Source organism: Rosa chinensis, chromosome 5 (assembly GCF_002994745.2).
Source record: "Rosa chinensis cultivar Old Blush chromosome 5, RchiOBHm-V2, whole genome shotgun sequence".
Taxonomy (NCBI): domain Eukaryota; kingdom Viridiplantae; phylum Streptophyta; class Magnoliopsida; order Rosales; family Rosaceae; genus Rosa; species Rosa chinensis.
Window position 1 is genome coordinate 72,101,576 of NC_037092.1, and position 20,438 is coordinate 72,122,013.

General features: G+C 35.6%; 1 long non-coding RNA gene and 1 pseudogene across 1 annotated transcript; one reads left to right on the forward strand and one right to left on the reverse strand.

Annotated features, from left to right (window-relative positions):
• Positions 1 to 617: 617 nt before the first annotated feature.
• On the forward strand, positions 618 to 13,397 carry LOC112165007 (annotated as a pseudogene).
• Positions 13,398 to 14,138: 741 nt separating this feature from the next.
• Positions 14,139 to 14,540, reverse strand: LOC121053107. The gene is made up of 2 exons (XR_005810795.1): positions 14,491 to 14,540; positions 14,139 to 14,368 (listed from the first exon to the last, which is right to left on the reverse strand). It is a non-coding gene; the product is annotated as an uncharacterized LOC121053107 (long non-coding RNA).
• Positions 14,541 to 20,438: the final 5,898 nt, after the last annotated feature.

Genomic DNA, 20,438 nt, shown 5'->3' on the forward strand with positions numbered 1-20,438 from the left:
GTACCTCTCATTATTCATACTTCATGATTCAATTTAAAGACTTGTACGTCACATCATAAACTTTAGAGTATATCCAAATAAGGAGTTACAAGTGTTCAGATTAGGCCAAGCATCGACTAAGTCCAATGTGAAAACTTAGCATGTCTACATGTCAACAATGTCTATCAACTTAGGCTATTTCAAAGACATGGTAGACTCTAGCATCAAATCAATCATGTCTCCTCTCATCAAATCCTAAACTCTACTGTTACCATGTCAAACAGGCCAACCAATATGACAACCTTCCGAATACGCACCTAGGAGCACCTCTCGTTATTCATACTTCATGATTCAATTTAAAGACTTAACTTGTATGTCACGGCGTAAACTTTAGAGTAGATCCAAATAAAGAGTTACATGTGTTCAGATTAGCAGAAAATGCTAGCCAAGTATCGACTACGTCCAATGTAAAAACTTATTGCAATATTGCATCCGAGCATTGCTACTTTTCAACAACGTCTATCAACTTAGACTCCTAAGACATGGGTTTAAATATTGTTCTTGTTGACAATGCGACCTACCAGAAAGAAATGAAACCCCAGTTCATAATAGTCAACAAACGAACAAAATCCCACTTGACTAAATCTCCAAAATGTGTCATTCTCTTCCGCGTTTATAAATTCAGTGGTTAAACTTCTTCTTCCACAATAACCCTCGTAAACCATGGATTCCCACTTCCATACTCTACTGCCTCCTCAGTTTTCCATGTTAGCTCTTCTTCTATGCATATCATTTCTGAGCGCAGAGTCTGCTATAATTCCAAGCATTACCACCGACAAGGAGGCCTTGATCTCATTCAAGGAGGCCTTGCTCGATGTCCCTCCATCTTTAAGCTGGGACCAGAATTCATCCCCTTGCAGCAATTGGACCGGAGTTGTTTGCAGAAAACGTGGTCAGAGTCAGAGAGTTGTTGTTCTTGATCTTTCAGGCTTGGGACTTACAGGTATTGTCTGATATTATCGAATATCTTAATTTCAATATTCCACTTATTGCATTTTTGTATGACTTCAGATATTAGATATTTTTTACATTTTCTTTGAGCTAGTTACATTTGCAATAGCTATACAATGCGTAGGTCAACTATCATTCATCGAAAGCCAAAAAGGGCCATTATATATCCTCCCTCTGCCATCAAAGGGTAGATAAAGAGTTTGTGGTAGTAGCACAATGATATATAAATTAGGTTCAATCATTTGACGTTTCCATACTTTGAAAGGAAGCCTATAAACTATTAACTACTACATAGTAAATAGGCCAAGTAAACTAAACTCGACGCTCACTAAAAAAAAAAAACTAGAAGCATAACTCCCTAACAAAGTAGAGAATTAATTTAATCAAAATGACCAAACTAAATAAAAGGACCTAGATCCAAAATCCCAGCCCAAAACTAGTAGCCCAACTAGGGCATCCACCAAAGGAAGTCCATCCATGCCCATCAGCAAGGTCAAGGTCCAGTCCACCTGCTTGTCCCCTCCCCGTCGTACGAAACCGCCAGGCAGAGCTCCATCCACCACATGCCGCCTCGATCCCTGCCACCACAACCACAGCCCACTCCAGCAAGCCGCCCATAATAATATAATAATTTTTATTATTTTTATTTTTATTATTATTATTATTATTATTATGGGCAGCTAATTCAAAAACTAAAATTTAAGAAATTAGGTTCAATTTAAGAAACTAATATTATTTCACAAGTTATTGTCAAAATACAGTTAGACCTATAAATTGATCATATTTGGACCGGATCGGCCTAAATCCACATCTGTTTAGTAACAACAAAATTCAACCCAACCTAATCCGATAACCCAACGGATCATTAATAGCTCTATCTGAATCGGAATCCAGCGGGTTAACAAATACTAGGTCCACGAGTCTAATCCGTTTATTATATAATGAACATTCTTAAATTTTAAATAATAATTTTTTTTTTTATCATGATACTTCATAAAACTTTAATAAAATATTAAAACAAAATGAAGAGTATCAATATTGAATTAAATAACTAAAGGGTGTGGCTATTGTCACCCTATCACTTTCTTAGTTCACCCTAAAAATATTTGAATTATTGAACGATTATATTACCCAAATGCAAAATGACTAATAAATAAGTACAATAATTTTTTTAAATCCAAATCTATAAAGAAAACTAAATACATAACCAATTAATTAAATACAAAGACTACTTAATTTTTCATTGGATAACATTAATTTTCATATTCTCCACCCAAATTTGAATTTATTAATTTCTTTTAATCTTTTTATTGCCTCCTCATCGTAATTTTTGATTCAATTTACAAAATTATTAGTCTTAACTTTATCATCTTTGCAATACCCTTTGTGAAACACACACAAAAAAAAAATCAATCTCTTCTTCATTGCTCATAGTTGTTAACTTACTAATCCTTTAACATCGGTTAAAATAGATGAAAATTGAAACTGAAAGAAAATAATTGAAAACATAGAAGTAAATTAGATTATGATTTTATTAGGAAACTTTAATATATTTTAGTTTTTTATTGGTAAAAATTAAATTAGAGATTTTCGTTAAAAAAAAAAATCTTCTTTAATTGGATATGTCATATAAGGATACTTCTGGAAAGAGAAATTGGTTAGATAAGTAAATATAGGGTGCGGCTATTGCCACCCTACTATTTTCTTAGTTCACCCTACAAACATTTTAATTATAAAAATATTATATCACCCAAGTACAAACTGACTACTACTTCATTGATTTTCTAAAATCCAAATCTGTAAGAAAAATAAATAGATAACCAATTAATTAAATATAAAAACTACTTAATTCCTCATTGGATAACAATAATCTTCATATTCTCCACCCAAATTTGAATTTATTCCTTTTTTTTTACATCCTCATCATTAATTCATTATTCAATTCACAAAACTATTAATGTTAACTTCATCAAAATCTTTGCAATACCCTTTGTGAACAGCGAAAGTAAAATTTAAAACACAATCTGTAAAAGTAAAATGCAATTGGAATTGGTCTACTCATTTTATTTCATTTCATGGTCCCTTTATATAGGGATAGAATTACAACGGAAATATCGATTACATTAATGATACTAAATGCTGATTGAGTTGTGATTGTAATTCCTTGATTCCCTCCTCGTCAGTTGCTTTGACGAAGACACATAATGTGTTTTTCCTTTAACACTCCCCCTTGTGCCAAGTCAAAGACGAAAGGTGCATGAGTTGTTGCCTCACTAAAAACCTTACCAAGTAACAATAAAAACTTTGTGGGACAAAAAATACACCTTGGTCGAAGGAAAAGAGCACAACGCACCTTCTACATTTGAGGATGACATATGTGTGTTAGACTCCCTCTGACGTCTACACCTCCCCCTGATACTTGCATTAATCAAGGGAGTTTGGAAAGACTTCACATTCTATGTTTTTCACATGTTTCTCAAATGTGGCCTTGGGCAATAATTTGGTGAACAAATCTGCCACATTCTCCTCAGACCTTACTTGATTCACTTGAATCTTGAGGAGAGCTTGTTGTTGCTGATTGTAGAACAATTTTGGCGATATGTGTTTTGTGTTATCACCCTTAATATAACCTAGCTTCATCTGTTCGATGCAAGCTGCATTGTCTTCATAAATGCAAGTAGGCTCTTCAGTGGTAGAACTCAAACCACTAGTCCCTCGAATATGTGTAATGATAGTTTTTAACCATACACACTCACGAACCGCCTCATGTAGAGCAATGATATCTGAGTGGTTCGAGGAGGTAGCCACAAGGGTTTTCTTGGTTGATCTCCAAGATATCGTCGTGTTCCCATTGGTAAATATATAACCAGTTTGGGAACGATCTTTATGTGGGTTAGAGACGTATCCAGCATCAACAAAACCGACCAAAACGTCATTTGGCGTTTTAGTGTAGTGAGTGGCGTTTTTCTCTATCAACATTTCCTTTAGGGATTGCAGTTCCATCTACGGTCCCTCTTGTCTCTCTGTAGGGAACGAACAGTCCCAAATCAATGGTTCCTTTTAGGTATCGGAAAATATTCTTGATACCATTCCAGTGACACTACGTTGGCGCTGAGCTAAATCGAGCTAATAAGTTCACTAAGAATGCAATGTCCGGTCGAGTACATTGGGCTACGTACAATAATGCGCCTATTGCACTTAGATAGGGAATTTCAGCTCCCAACACCTCTTCGTCATCTTCCTTTGGACGAAATGGATCTTTCTTTGCATCCAAGCTTCGACCGATCATGGGAGTGCTAGCAGGATGCGCTTTGTCCATGTTAATGAGGACACCAATTCAATCTTCTAGGATAAATAGTAGGGTGGCAATAGCCACACCCTAAAATACTCCTTAGAATAATACACTAAGATACAAAATATTATATTTATATAAAAAAATTAAATAATTATATAAATGAACCGGATCATTAACGGATTAGATCAACCTAAATCCATATTTGATCAATTAAATAAACGGATTAACGGATCCAAACCATTACCATATAAACTAATCAAATTTTAAATCCAAACTCATTCAATAACCACAAATCCTTATTAAAATCCAATCTATTGAGAGGTCTAAATTCAAGTTCATCGACTCACAGTTAAGGCCTGGGATTCCCATATTTGTGAAAGGGCTGGCCCAACCGTGCACGTCCCAACCGTGCACATCTAGCTCTTTTTAAAACAAAATCCAAGACCCGATAGCGCTTGGGCTATCATACCTTAGGGCTTATGACAATTTCCCATGAAATTAGAGGTTATAGAAAATGTCATCAACAACGGTCATTTGCAGTCCCATGAAATTAAAAATCTGCTAAAATACCTACTTATATTCTCAAAAAAAAAAATTTGAAAAAAGTTTTTTTTTGGGTACAATGTGAAAAACACGAATGAAGTATTGGAGGGTGCCATGTATAATTACCGTCTTGTTATAAAGTAGAGGAAAGATAAAGAGATAAATGTTGGGAGGAAGTAAAAGTGTTCTCATTCAGTCTCATTAGCCTCCTTTATATAGAGGTAGGGTTTACATCAAAGTACATAACTAATGATTATTTACGTGGATAGCCATACAGATAATAATATTCACAACTCTCCCCCTTGGATGTCCACTAATGAATGATGATATTGGATGCGCTTATTGTTGCTTCGTTAAAAACCTTGCCAAGTAACAAAAACCCAGTGGGATAAAAATAACCCTGGTCGAAGGACAAAAAGAGCACAACGCGCATATGTCCTAGGTAGCATACTTCCGGATGCTCCCCCTGATGAAAATCTCCCCCTGATTGTTGCAAGCCTTAATTATGTATGTGATAAGCTACATGTACCATGTATAGTGGTTTGATGTGTCTATCACTGAGGTGCGACCATGTGTGCTTTGCATCAAATTTTCATACCTGCAAAGTCGTTAAAGCAATACTAAAAAAGCTAGACAATATAAAGAAATTGATACATTTATCTTTGTATAGTTTAAAACATTGAAAAATCATCATGGCATACCTAGCCATACACGTCAATATCTTTGTGTATTGATATGTCTCATAAGCTCTTCAAGAGCTCTAAATAATTCATAATTTTGCGAAAGTTAGAATATGTTGCAACATTATAATCATAATTCAAATTCGATAGTGGTCTCGTCATAGTACTCATTAAGGCAATTTAGATCTCGTTGACTAGAACGAAATGAGTACATATAAGCTAACTTTAGACTCTTTGATTCCATGAGTGAGCTTCAGGCTCTTTCAACCTTTCATGGACTTGCATTTGAATTATTCATGTATTTGAATCCCTTGAGGATTTGATAAGAAATACACTTATTATGACACTTTGCTTTTGAGATTTTGTTTTTAGCAATGTGTCTTCATAATATACGATGACAAAGTGCCATAAATCTCTCGTCAATATAACTGCTATATGTAACACTATACTTAGAGAAAATTGTCTTTCATATAAGGGAAGATATTCATAATCTCATGTCTCTATAAATAGACATTGTGTCATAGTGATTTATCTTCACTTTTGATAAATACCCTTTTGTATCATGTAGGGTTAAAGGTCCAAGTATTTCATCACGTTTCAAATATTCAATTTCATTGGAATTGCCTCTTTCCAATTTGGCCAATAATATACTTTGTCGACATTCATGGTGAAACGTGGTGTAGCGTTCACACAGCCCTTAAAGATTTTTGGTAGCTACCAAATGTAAATTATCATCGATGATCAACAATCATAGATCCCACACATTCTTATATGCATGCATTAGCTATAATAAACTTATTGATATTGGGTACCCATGCATACATTGTCGCTTCTAGGACAATCATCTCTCATAGATGAATTATGTAGCGAATGTGGATCTTTTTACTTATAATCTCATATAGAGCATTATTGGGCTTGTATAATCTTCCCTGTTTTGGAAGTTTAAAACTTTAGACCTGATGGATACAATCCACACAAATTCACGCCGTTATTCAAATGACAATAGTCTTTCCTCCCCCTAACGGCGGGAAGACTGTCTTATTATGACCATGCTCAAAAGATGCATTCAAAAATCTATCACTTTCTTTGAAGTGAAGATGTTCATTGGCTGGTGGCGAACCCAAACCAAGTTTTAGGTCAAAAATATTTTGTCCATTAGCATCAACCATATTGATTTATTATTGTATCACTAAGACATCATTTCCTAATGGCGTACTTACACCCTCTGTATGTGTAGCCATATTAGGAGCTGTAATATTGTTTAATGACATTCTCTTCAGGAGAACCATGTCAATTGGATACATTTGCATCCCACAAATCAAATTGAGTCTACATTGTTTGTATTAATATGGTTGGTCTCAAGGACTTTAACCCAAGCAAGTGTCATTGCATTTAGCATATAATTTTGTCAACTTTCTTTTATCAATTCACTAGTTTTGATATTTCTTGAAGTCAAAATGAGACGGTGGATAAAAATCTGACACCAATTCAAATCGTTCTTCAGGAACAATCTTTCTCCCCCTCATGGCAGGAAGATTGTCTCATTAAAGTGACAACTCGCAAATATGCGGTAAATAAATAATTTGCTTGTATATAAGGTTAGCAGTCATCAAAACTTGTACGTGATTCCATGCAACATGGTAAACAAAACATGATGTAACCGGTCAAGCCAAATAGTGTATTTGGTTGAAGGAACTTCAGGTTCATGACATCATATGCCTTAGTTTATTGTAGAAAATTCGATACAGTATATATCTGATGGCATAAAGTCTTCTCCAACCGTATAGGAGGTAATTAATGCAACATGATTTCAAATTTGGTAACATGATAGTCGCTCATTCGGAGCCATAGATCAAGATCTTCAACTCTTGATATGGGTGTTACTTTAGCTTCAGTAAATATTAATTGTGGAATACTGATAATTGGAATAGACCAACTTCATTTTGAACTGCTGGCCAAAATTATATATTCCGAATTTCAAGTTGAAGACTATAATCCATAATAATAGAGTAACTTCATCATGTGGAGAACCTCAAGTTCTGTGTCACATATAAATGACATAGTCATAAAGAGGAGGGACTTCAGGCCCTCATAAAATTGGAGATCCAAGAAACTTGAGGTTTCAATTTTTTTCAATTTAAAACAACCTTTTAAAGAACATCAGGTTCCTAGATAATCGGATTAAGAAACATTTAGTTTCAATGTGAACTCAAGAGGTTACAATAAATCTATAGAGTAGCACAATAGTGCTTTCAAATTGCTTATTGTAAGCAAAAGACATCAGGGATGTGTGATGATCTCAATGTTCTTATTAGTCAATGAAATTTAATTTGACTAGTGCCATTTTGAAAATGGCTTGATAAACATCCACCATATAGTGTATCATAGGTGACACACGCCCAATTTTTAATTTCCTCACATGTGTGGCTGTTAGGGTAGTATTTACCTTGACTCCTGATTTCTCTCTTGCCATGATCCACTTCTGGTGGCATTTCATGGTGTAGCCATGTCAATTGGCTTTCTTGCTATACAATGAGATCCATGAGATGGGGAGATTATATATCTCTGGTAATATTTGAGGCACAAAATGCAAAGAGACAATAATATGTGCTCTTCTGGATCCATAAATCAGATATGTAAGATCTGAGATGATTTTTATATATGCCTCATGAGCATAAGCCTTAATAATATTTTCTGGACACCATGGATAAAATTGCATTGCCGGAAAATCACTCAAAACATAAGTTTGAAGATGACATAAATCAAATTTGCAAGAATTGAACAGTGGATCTCATAGGATATACACGAAGCTTCTAGTTCATGTTATACAAGTAAAACATGACATTCAATTATTGTATTGTTGTTCGATGTAGATTGATAACATCAAATGCATTTTGAACTTCTGGTCAAAATGATTATTCGAAATATCGAGTTGAAACTTTATGACCATAACTTATGAGTAAAGGACTTTAGAAGGTCACCTAGTTTTTTTTTTTTTAATTATTTTTTTTTTTATGAACTGCAAGTTCTAAGATTTCATAATTTGAACTTCGGGTTCAAATAAATTTGGTGCTCAAAACTTCAGGCTCGAGGTGACTAAGTGAATCTTCAAGTTCACTTTTAACTTATTTATATTTTATACTCAAAGCTTCGTGTTTGAGTTTTACTATTAAAACTTCAAGTTCTGCTATGAAATTTTGAACTTCTGGTTCAAAAATATTACACTCAAAATTCATATGTTCGAGGTATAGGACTGCTGATCCATATGAGTAACAAAAAAATGACTTAATGAAAGAAAAGAAATTAATAGATAGCGAGAAAATAAATAAAATAATAATGGAAACTTATGGTTCCGGTAATGAAGAGAATTCACAGAACTTCTGGTCTGATTCATGAAAATCTTCTATCTCTCTTCAAATTGCACAAGAAAGCAATATTGTCTTTTGGACAAATTCTCTTTATAAAAAAATATATAGTCAAGAGGCTTCTAGCATTGACTTAGTCTCCATCCTCAAACTACAGCTTCTTGAGGTGGTTTGAACCCCATTATTGAAAAAAAATTAGAGGAACTTCAGGCCATCTTATAATTGGGGATTAAGATGAGTTTATATAACATTAAGGATCTTCTGGCCCTCGTTAATTGCATAAGTTGTGAGGTACTCCATGTCGTAATTTCTCATTGTATAATTCTGGAGGAACTTCAGGTCCTCATGTAATCGAATCTAGAAACATGAAGTTTCGATCAATTGTGATTATATTCACATTTAATCATATTATGAACAAAGCATAAATAATATTGAGCATATTGATAGTTCATATGATATAACAGAGGGACTGAAAAAAAAATTGCATCTAATACAACTTGATAAGTCTACGGATTAGAAAACAGAAACAAGGCAAAATACAACCAATTGATATTAGAGATATGGAGTGTAATCAGACCGGGAAATTAGAGCAAATTCAACTTATCAATAAATTTTGATATATATACAAAAGCTCTTGGCTCCCACGAGATCACTTCAACCCACTGCTCTTGGCTCCCACAATATCACAATTGTAATTACCAAATTTGATATTCCTGAGTGTATGTATTATTCTATATTTAGAAGGCGATTTGCAAAGCAAATTGATAAACCAAACAATGACAAGTGAGAGCACTGATAAAGGGTCCGTGGATAATCATGGAGATGCAAATATATCATGATGTACTGATAATATATAAAGGCCCCTTTTATTTGCTTTCTAAAGCCAGTCGAAGCAAATGATTTTGATAGGCAAGTCAGTAGCTAGCTGTCCCTTAATCAAGATTTGAAAACATTGTAATATTATGCAAAATCGAACCAATTTGTTTGCATAATTACACAACCTGCGAATCAAATATAGGTTAAACAAAAAAAAAACTGCTATAATTATAAAAAGTAGACTCATAGATCATGAATCATAGTCAAAAACAACACACGTTGCACCAAGACGTCTTAGATCATCATCGAGTTTTTAAGAAAAAAGAAGAAGAAGAGTAAAACATGCTGATAACGTGTTATAAAATAGAGGAAATATAAAGAGAGAAAAGTTGGGAGGAAGTAGAAGTGTTCTCATTGAGAGAAGTGTTCTCATTGAGTCTCATTAGCCTCCTTTATATAGAGGTAGGGTTTACATCAAAATACATAACTAATGAGTATTTACGTGGACAGCCATACAGATAATAATATTTATAACACGTCTTTCTTTTTACACATTAAATTCGAAGATTTTATGTAATTTCACTTCTATATCGTTTATGTTTTGTTGATATTTGTTTGAAATATCTTGCTTACAGGGTCCATAAGCCCTCACATTGGTAACTTATCCTTCCTCCAATCTCTTCAACTTCAAAACAACAAGTTAACAGGAGCAATTCCTGCACAAGTTGTTAAACTTTTCCGCTTGAGATCTCTGAACCTAAGCTCCAACACCATACAGGGTCCACTACCTTCAAACATGAGCCACTTGACTGCAATAGAAATGCTCGACTTGGCGGGGAATAACATAACAGGGAGGCTACCTGAAGAGATATCTAGCCAAAGAAAACTTCGGGTCTTGAATCTGGGACGAAACAATTTCTTTGGTTCAATTCCTTCATCCATAAGCAACCTCTCATCCACGCTCACATATTTGAATTTGGGTACAAATAACCTCAGTGGGATCATACCTAGTGAGTTGGGTCTACTTATCAATCTCAAGGAACTTGATCTTTCTGGTAACAAGTTCACTGGGACTGTTGCTCCCTCAATGTACAACATTACTTCATTGGTTCTGTTTACTGTTGCTTCAAATCAACTTTGGGGTGAGATTCCCAAAAATATTGATGAAACACTTCCAAACCTTTTATACTACCGGAACTGCTTTAATCTTATGACAGGGAAAATTCCAGCGTCTTTGCACAATATCACCAAGATTCGATCAATTCGAATGTCAAACAATTTTCTGGAAGGAACAGTTCCACCAGGTCTGGGAAACATGCCATTTCTTGAAATGTACAACATTGGCTTCAATCGGATCGTCAGTAAAGGCAGTGATGGTCTCAGTTTTATCACTTCCTTGACGAACAGCACCAACCTGCAATTTCTTGCTATCGACGACAATCAGTTAGAGGGAGTCATTCCAGAATCACTTGGCAATCTCTCAAAGGTTCTCTTAAAATTGTACATGGGAGGGAATCGGATTTATGGTAACATTCCTGCCTCAGTTGGTCATCTTAGTGGTTTAACTTTGTTAAATGTGAGCTACAATTCAATATCTGGTGAAATTCCCACTGAAATAGGCCAATTGGAAAACCTACAAATGCTTGGTTTAGCAGGAAATGAAATGTCTGGTCATATTCCAAACTCTTTAGGAAATCTCAAAAAGTTGAACGGTATTGATTTATCTGGGAATCACTTTGTCGGCCAAATACCCTCTTCTTTTTCAAACTTCCAGAGTTTGCTTTCCATGGACTTGTCAAACAATCAGCTCAACGGAACCATTTCCGGTGAAACTCTCAACCTTCCTAGTTTGAGCACCATTCTCAATCTGTCCAAAAACTTTCTGAGTGGACCTTTGCCTACAGAAATTGGGTCCCTTGAAAGTGTTGTCTCTATAGACCTCTCTGACAATGCATTATCTGGAGATATCCCTGGATCAATAGGAAAGTGTAAAAGCTTGGAGAGATTGTTGATGTCAAGAAATAGAATTTCAGGTCCTATTCCCACTGGTCTAGGAGAATTGAGAGGCCTTGAGTTTCTAGACCTCTCCTCAAACCAGCTGTCCAGCTCCATTCCAGAGAATTTTCGAGACCTACATGCCCTTCGATACTTGAACCTATCATTTAATAACTTAGAAGGAGTGATTCCTAATGGTGGAGTATTTGTTACAGATTTCACTAATGTTCATCTTGAAGGCAACCCAAAAATTTGCCTCAAATTTCCATGTGAGAAGAATACTGATGGTCATCGAAGAAGAAAAATACTAGTCCTAGTTATCATCATTACAACAGTCTTAGCAACCATATGTGTTATAGTGGGCTCTTTGGTCTATGCTAAGACAAGAAAAGACTGCAAAGCAAAAATTACAGGACCTTGTGATAACGTAGTAGTAAAAGGGCAGCATCAGATGGTATCTTATGAAGAACTCCGTCGTTCAACAGGGAATTTCAACCCGGATAATTTAGTTGGAAGGGGGAGCTTTGCTTCTGTTTATAAAGGGTTTCTGAGAGACCAAGGAATTTAAGTTGCAGTCAAGGTGCTCGATATAAGAACAACAGGGTCTTGGAAGAGTTTCTTGGCAGAGTGTAATGCATTAAGGAACGTGAGGCACCGAAATCTTGTCAAACTGATCACCTCCTGCTCAAGCTTAGACTGTAAGAACATGGAGTTTCTGGCTTTGGTTTATGAGTATCTGAGTAATGGGAGCTTGGAAGATTGGATTAAGGGCAAGAGAACAAATTCAGATGGAGACGGTTTGAACATTGTGGAGAGATTGAATGTGGCAATTGATGTTGCTTGTGGATTGGATTACCTCCATAATGATTGTGAAGTTCCAGTGGCTCACTGTGATTTGAAACCAAGCAACATTCTTTTGGACAGAGACATGACTGCAAAGGTTGGAGATTTTGGGCTAGCAAAGTTACTGATACAGGAAGCATCCACTCAACATTCTATTGGCTCCACCAATGTCCTCAAGGGTTCCATAGGATATATACCCCCAGGTTAGTAATAAATCAATGAGATAGCAGGTTTCTTATACAAGTAGTTTATTAGTTCATTTGGTTGTTTTCTATGGTTGTTGACCTATAATAATATGGTTGTTTTCTATGTCTTTAACCTTGAGAATGAAATATATATACAATGCAGAATATGGTTTTGGACAAAAACCCACCACAGCTGGAGATGCATACAGTTTTGGAGTAATGTTGTTGGAGCTGTTTACTGGAAAAAGTCCAACCGATGAAAGCTTCATAGGAGAAGTTAACCTCGTTCAGTGGGTGCAGTCATCTTTTCCCCACAACATTGCAGAAGTACTAGACTCTGAGTTGTTACATTATGAGCACGACGAAGGCTCAAATCCCATCTCAGAAGAAGAACTGAATTGTTTGATATCAGTTATCGAGGTTGGGCTCTCTTGCACCTTCACCTCTTCTGATGGAAGGATTAGCTTGAGGGATGCCCTTCACAAACTTGAAACTGCTAGAAAGACCCTTTTTAAGCTTGCTCAGTTTGAGAGTGCAGACTGCAGAGTGTAAATTTCAACAACAATCGGAGGTTGAGGCACTCTGAGTTAAGAACTGATTGTAATCTATTGACTGAAGTAATGAGTACCTGTGCATACAGAGTACCAAGAACTCATTTGTAATTAAGCGCTATGAAATAAATTAATTATCAGAAAAAATGCTGCATTTAATTTGGATGAAAATATGTGCTGGTGATCTTGAGCTGAAACTGGCCATCAGCAATTTACCACCACATCCACATGCATTATGTATTGAGAAAGCACGGCATACATAATTCTTTACTCCCACGAATAATGTGAGAGATGAATTCTTATTTAAACAAAAAAAAAAAAAAAGCGATATAATCTTGATATTTGAATTCTATTAATTTCCTTTTGATACCATGGAAACTCAGCAATGATTAGATACCCACTTGAGGTTTTGGGTAATGAATAATAAGGCCAGGATGTTCATAAGGGAAGGTCTCACTCCAAACTGGTGAAACAATTAATCTAGTCCACCTCAGATTCAAGGGGAACATCCCGTTCAAGAGAATAAAGAACTGCCATATATTCTTGTCCAATTCTAACCAAATGCAAAGGCCCTGCTTTAAATATTTAGTATATTATGTATATGTGCAAAAGCTAGTAGGGGTGGGTTCGGTTCCGAACGGTTCAGTTTTGAGCCTAAATCGAAAACCGAACCGAATTAGGACTCAGTTCGGTTTTGCCTTTTTGAGAATTTGAAACCGAAAACTGTACCGACCCGACCAGTTCGGTTCGGTTTTTTTTTTTTTTTTTTTTTTTTTAAGGAAAACAGATTTCTTACCACTTTTACCTCTTTAGACCAAAAACCTATTTTGTTGAATTTTCCCTAGTCTTTTTTTTCACACAACAATTGCAGACTGTTAAGGCATAACTTATAACTAGTAGTAATTCAACACAAACCAACAACAACCAGCAAAACCTAGATCCAAAATCTAGCAAAAATGATTATCTACAATGACCAACATATATAGATTACAATTAATCAAATAGAATGCTTGAAAGTTAAAAATCCATTAACAGTCCACTTCATTGATCATATCTTAGAGCTCAGCCTCGGTTGGGTTCTGTCCCATTGCTGCTGAACCATAATCTATCAATAGAGTTAGCAAGGCCTGCATTGCAACTTGCAAGATTACATCAGACTGAACTTGAGTGGATAATGAGTTGAGATTAGATAAGTTGAGCAAACTGATTGAATACTAAACAACTTACCAGTAACAAAAACGAAAACCATTAGTGCTTGCATCATTTTTCACCTGCAAAAGCCGAACAGATATACAAAAGAAAAAGCTCAAATTAGCATAGATGTGTTTTTGCTTCAGATTCAGTACACTAAAGCAGTATCATGTGGATCAATATTTGATGCAACTTTTTGAGGCATAAGGCTGCCTTTCTATCACATTTTAGTTTATGAGTTAAAAGAATGTAATAGATTAGTAAAATATTATCTTTTTCCCTCCCCCCTCTTTCTGTCCTATTTTATTTTTCGTTAACATGGCATGCAAGATGTTATTTCATCTCTCTATGAGTACATTCACATTTTCTTTTTGTAGATATCTTTTTACTTTTGGCCAAAAGAAAATATGATTTCTTTTGAGCATTATGATCTGATGAATGATGATGCTAGATGAGATCTCACTATGATAAAATTTCTGCCTTGGAAAATGAACTTTGAATGCTAAATATGCTGGATGCTAAAATATCTGCCTTTGTTATTGAATCACATTCCTTGATATCAGTTTTTAACTTTGAAAGCATGCAGCCATATACCATCCATTAAATAAACAAGTCAAGATATAAATTACTGCATGTAGAGCACACTTAGAAAGAACTCAGACGAAATGTTAGTTAGTCGACCTATAATGTGATCATGTATATTGCCTCCGGGACTACTAAGCTCAAGTGGCATTTTTGATCTATCTTGCTGACTGTAAATCTAAGTACCATTCACCATATCAACAGGAGAGGAAACAAAAAGAAAAAATGAAGAGTAGCAGAAAGAAACAGAACTCTTTATATTTTAGTATTGCAACTCGTAAGCAGATAGAACTATAGAACGCTATCTATAACAAAATTTGTGAAGATTCTATAACTCTTTAAAAATAAAAGTCAGGAGATAAATGCGGGAGAGAATATTCATATGATGTGTTTTAGTAAATAAAGGATACTTTTCATCTAACGTTCTTGCACTAAAAAGTAAAAGAGTCCAGCATTCCTTAGCCTAATTGATAAGAAAGTTCTAAAGTCAAGAAGCAGGTGCTTATCTTACCTTGTTACCGGCAACAGGTAGAAGCAGAGCTGGCTAGAGAAACTCTAAAATCAAAAGCAAATTCTGCAGCTCGCTCACAGCTTCAAAACAACAGTTACGAATAGTTCCAAAAACCTGTAAGCAAACAATCATTGTACTAAAGAGGTTAGCAGTGTGTCTAACTACACTTCCTTAACTAGATTGGCACTATTTTTGGCTGCTCAATCACAAACCACAGTAAGCTGTCCTTGATAGATGAAGAATTTGAATCCATTAAGAAAGCCTAAAGCCACATGGTAAAGTAGAAATATAGAGCGTGAATTTACAGATCAATAGCAGTAAGCCAGTAATCGATTATAAAGCCACAAACTTTGGCCATATGTTCAACCATACAATAAGCAAATTAATCATAGAAAGCAAAACGTACCGGGGCTGCTTGATGTCTTCAGCAATATGGCTGGATCTGCAGCAAACACCTTCTTCTCAGTTTTTACGAATTACAAAACTATTAATATCAATTAGAATCAAACAGAGGTAGAAAGATCTATAGATATATACAGATATAGAGATAGAGAGAGTACTTGAGAGAAAGGCTCTGGATCTGCAGAATATGAAGAAGAATAAAGGTGCGGGTAAAGCGACGGTCCCGCTCAGGTCCTCATTGTCAACTTGCCGCTGTGCTTGATGTTCTACACCTTGCGGTCGCAATCTAGCTCTTTGAGGGCTTAGATGACTGGAGTGGCGGCGGAGACCAGAGACGAAGAGAAAACTAAGAGGACTGACGACCCTTCCAGTCCTTGGCAATCTCCTTGACGATTTCGAATTCTCGATGACGAAGAGAAAACTGAGAAGATTATTGAAGAGAAGAAAGAGAGAGACTGAAATGATTAGGTCGAGAGAAGAAAAGAGAGGCGAGAGGAAATGAGGATTCGACTCGAGGTAGGGCGACTACAGCGAGGTAAGATGGTCTCCAAACCCTAATAAAAAACGACGTCGTTTTGTATTAAGTGAACAGTATTTCGGTTTTGCGGTTCGGTTCGGTTTCAGCCGGGCCGAAACCGAAAACCTAACCGAACAGATTCGGTGCGGTGCGGTTTTTTCATGTTCGGTGCGGTTTTTTTCGGCTGCGGTTCGGGTATCGGTGCGGTTTTTTTCAGTTTCGCGAGCCCACCCCTACAAGCTAGGCATGAATAGGCAGGACTTGGCTGCAGTAGATGGCCAAAATTTGAATGAGTGAAGTCCAACAATAGCATGAGGTTTTCCAACACAACATTGCACAAGTACTATGTAAAACTGAATGAGCAAATATATAATCCAAGGTTCAAATCACAAAACATAAACACACACATGAATCAATATGAACATGAACTAATGCTAAATGGTTTGAGCAAAATACCTGATTCTTGAATTGAAGACATCTTGAGTTGTTTCTTGAATGATCACGTACAATTACTCAGGTCAAGGCCTTTTGCTCTTCTCTAATCTCAAGCTCCTTCAATGGGGCAGGACTTATGCTTATTGTTGTAGAGAGAACAGGGACCTCAAGCACTTAATTTATATCAGATGATTAACCCTAAGAGTCCTCCCATAAAAGTATCTCTCAAGGATCAAGTCATCCTAATAAGTGTCCAAATGTATCACTGATTTGCAGATTTCCTTGTAATCTAAGTAATGAATCCCTAACCAATAAAGCTTGATATTTAGCTTATTTAATTTGGTCTCTAGGTATAGTACTCCTCTTATATCTCATATTAATTAGAATATCGCTTTAGCCAAGACAGTTTATTTAAGCATAGATGATGATGATGAGTTCACTTTAAGTTCTAACAATCTCTCACTTGAACCATCATAGTCTATGCACTGTGCTGAACAAAACGTATTCCAACAATAGCTAAAGTGTGCACTGAGACACAAGTGTAGTTTGATTCATTCAATTCGGTCAAAACACAGCATCCAATACTGAATCCAGAAATAAGCAAGTTCAAAAGAGCAAGCTTGTTCAAGACCACAAGTAAAAGCTACTACATTTCACATGAACTATTTTAACTTCCTGATATGATACAATCAAGCAACAAAACATATCATTCTGCAGATATTGCTTGATAACAATCTAACTTAAGCATTTTGACTACCAAAAACATAATGCAAACATATTTACCCAAACACCAGTGGATTGCAGTTTGCTTCCAGATTGAATATATGCATATATCAATCCACTTGATCAAAGAACTGGTAAAATAACAGCAATCTCAATATTCAAAACAAAAGAATGAATGAATAAGCTGTAAACATCACTTGAATAATACCTAATTTTATTAATTCCAAAATACAGTACAATCAATTTCAGTAACATAACTAAACATAGAAATTTAAAACTGAGCCAATAAAAAACTAACTTAAGAACAATTTTTCTCAAAACATTTTGCTCCCACTGAACTCAAGCATCACTCAGGCATGACAAAATCCCCATGTTCTTAGAATGTTCTTTAAAAACTGCAACTGATAAGGCTTTTGTAAATGGATCTGCTATTTGATCTTCAGTCTTAATTCCAGAAATCTCAACTTCTCCATCTTTCACTCTCTTCCTGATGCTATAAAACTTTAAGTCTATATGCTTGGACTTATTTGACCTCTTGTTATTCTTACTGAAAAATATTGCAGCTTCATTATCACTTAATACCTTAATTTCCCATCAACTAGTTCACTTAACACTTTAGTCTCTAAAACAAAATTTCTGATCCATAGCCCTTGACATACACCTTCATATATAGCAATCACCTCTACCTGCATTGTGGAAGTAGCTATTAAAGACTGTTTCATTGTCTTCCAAGCTACTGCTCCACCTGCAAGTATGTACACATAGCCACAAGTGGACTTCACAGATACAGGATAGTTTCCAGCAAAATCAGAATCTATAAAGCCAACTAGTTCTAGTCTATTCATACGTTTATACACCAGCATATGATTTTTGGTTCTTTGCATATACCTCAAAACTTTCTTGCCAGCTGTCCAATGTTCATGTCTAGGATTTGACTGAAATCTGGACAACATTCCAACTGAAAATGACAAGTCTGGCCTTGTACAGACTTGTGCATACATTAGACTCCCTACTAGCCTAGCGTATGGTATTGATTCCATCTCAGTTTTCTCAACATCAGTTTTAGGACACTGATTCTTGGTTAGTTTATCTCCCTTAGACATTGGAACTGCTGAAAGATACTAAAGCTTTAAGATAAACACACTCATCTTTTGGATTTTCAGAAAATCCAAAAGATGAAACCACTGAGTCAAATTTCTTATACCACTGCCTACTAGCTTGTTTGAGTCCATAAATAGATTTCTTAAGCTTACAGACCATATTTTCTTTTCCTGGTTCAATGAAACCTTCAGGGTGTGCCATGAAGATCTCCTCCTCCAGCTCCCCATTTAAGAAGGCTGTTTTTACATCCATTTGATGTAATTCCATATCATAATGAGCTACTAGAGCCATTATGATTCTAAAAGAATCTTTAGTTGAAACAGGTGAGAAAGTTTCTGTAAAATCTATTCCTTCCTTTTATGTGAAACCCTTAGCAACTAGTCTTTCTATGTTACCTCCTGCATCCCTTTTGGTTTTAAAAACCCACTTGCAACCAATAGATTTATGATTTTCCTTTGGCCTCACAAGTTCCCACACTCCATTCTTGTACTTGGAATCAAGCTTTGCAATCATAGCTTGAGTCCATGCATCAGAATCTTCACTTCCAATTGCTTGTTTGAAAGAGGTGGGATCATTGTCATCTGATAGTGTGGCTTCTACTTCATTCAAATAAACTTCATAAATGTCACCTTCACACCATACTTTAGTTTTCTGGCTCTTTGGGATCTTCTAGGTTCCTGAACTGGATTTTGAGTTGGTTCTTGCTCAGGTTGTGGTTCAGGTTCAGATGTAGGTTGAGATTCAACTGTCGGTTCAAATCCAATTTCAGGTTCAACCATTTCCAAATCTAAGTTTCCTGGTTCTAAGATCACATTATCTACATTTGGGACTGAATTTTGATCTAGGTTTCCTACTGTATCCAAGCTTAATGAACTTTCTTGACTGCTAGGCATAATTGCAACATTATCCACATTCTCTGCAATTTCTTCAAAATCAGAAGACAAATCTTCAAAAATTGTATTGCAGACACTTTCACTTAAGAATTTAACTTGGTGTGTCTCAAAAATTCTAGGTGAATGATGTGATGCATAGAGTCTATAACCCTTTGATTTTTCACAGTAACCTATAAAATGACAACTCACAGATTTTGGATCAAGTTTACTTAAATTTGGATTTGGATTGTAAATTCTTGCCTCAGATTTACAACCCCATACATGGCAGTGATGTAAACTAGGTTGCCTACCACACCACATTTCAAATGGTGTTTTATCCAAAGATTTGGTTGGGGACCTGTTGCAAAGGTAGTTTGCAGTTTTCAAGGCTTCTCCCCAAAGCATTTTAGGCAATCCAAAAGTACACATCCTACTTCTTACCATATTCAATAGAGTTCTATTTTTTCTCTCAGCTACACCATTTTGTTGGGGATTATATGGTGTTGTATACTAAGCCTTTATGCCTACTTCTTGTAGATATAAAGCAAATGGACCCTTTTGTTGTCCTTACTTAGTATATTTGCCATAAAACTCTCCCCCTCTATCAGACCTCACAATTTTAATTTTCAAATCCAACTGGTGTTCAACCTCAGTTTTGAAAATTTTAAAAGTCTCAAGTGATTGTGATTTTTCTGATAACAGGTATATGTAACAATATCCGGAAAAATCATCTATGAATGTGATGAAATAAACGTTTCCACATATAGTTCTATGTCTGAATGGTCCACAAATATCTGTGTGTATCAATTCTAACAGTTTCTTGTTTCTGTTAGCATATTTC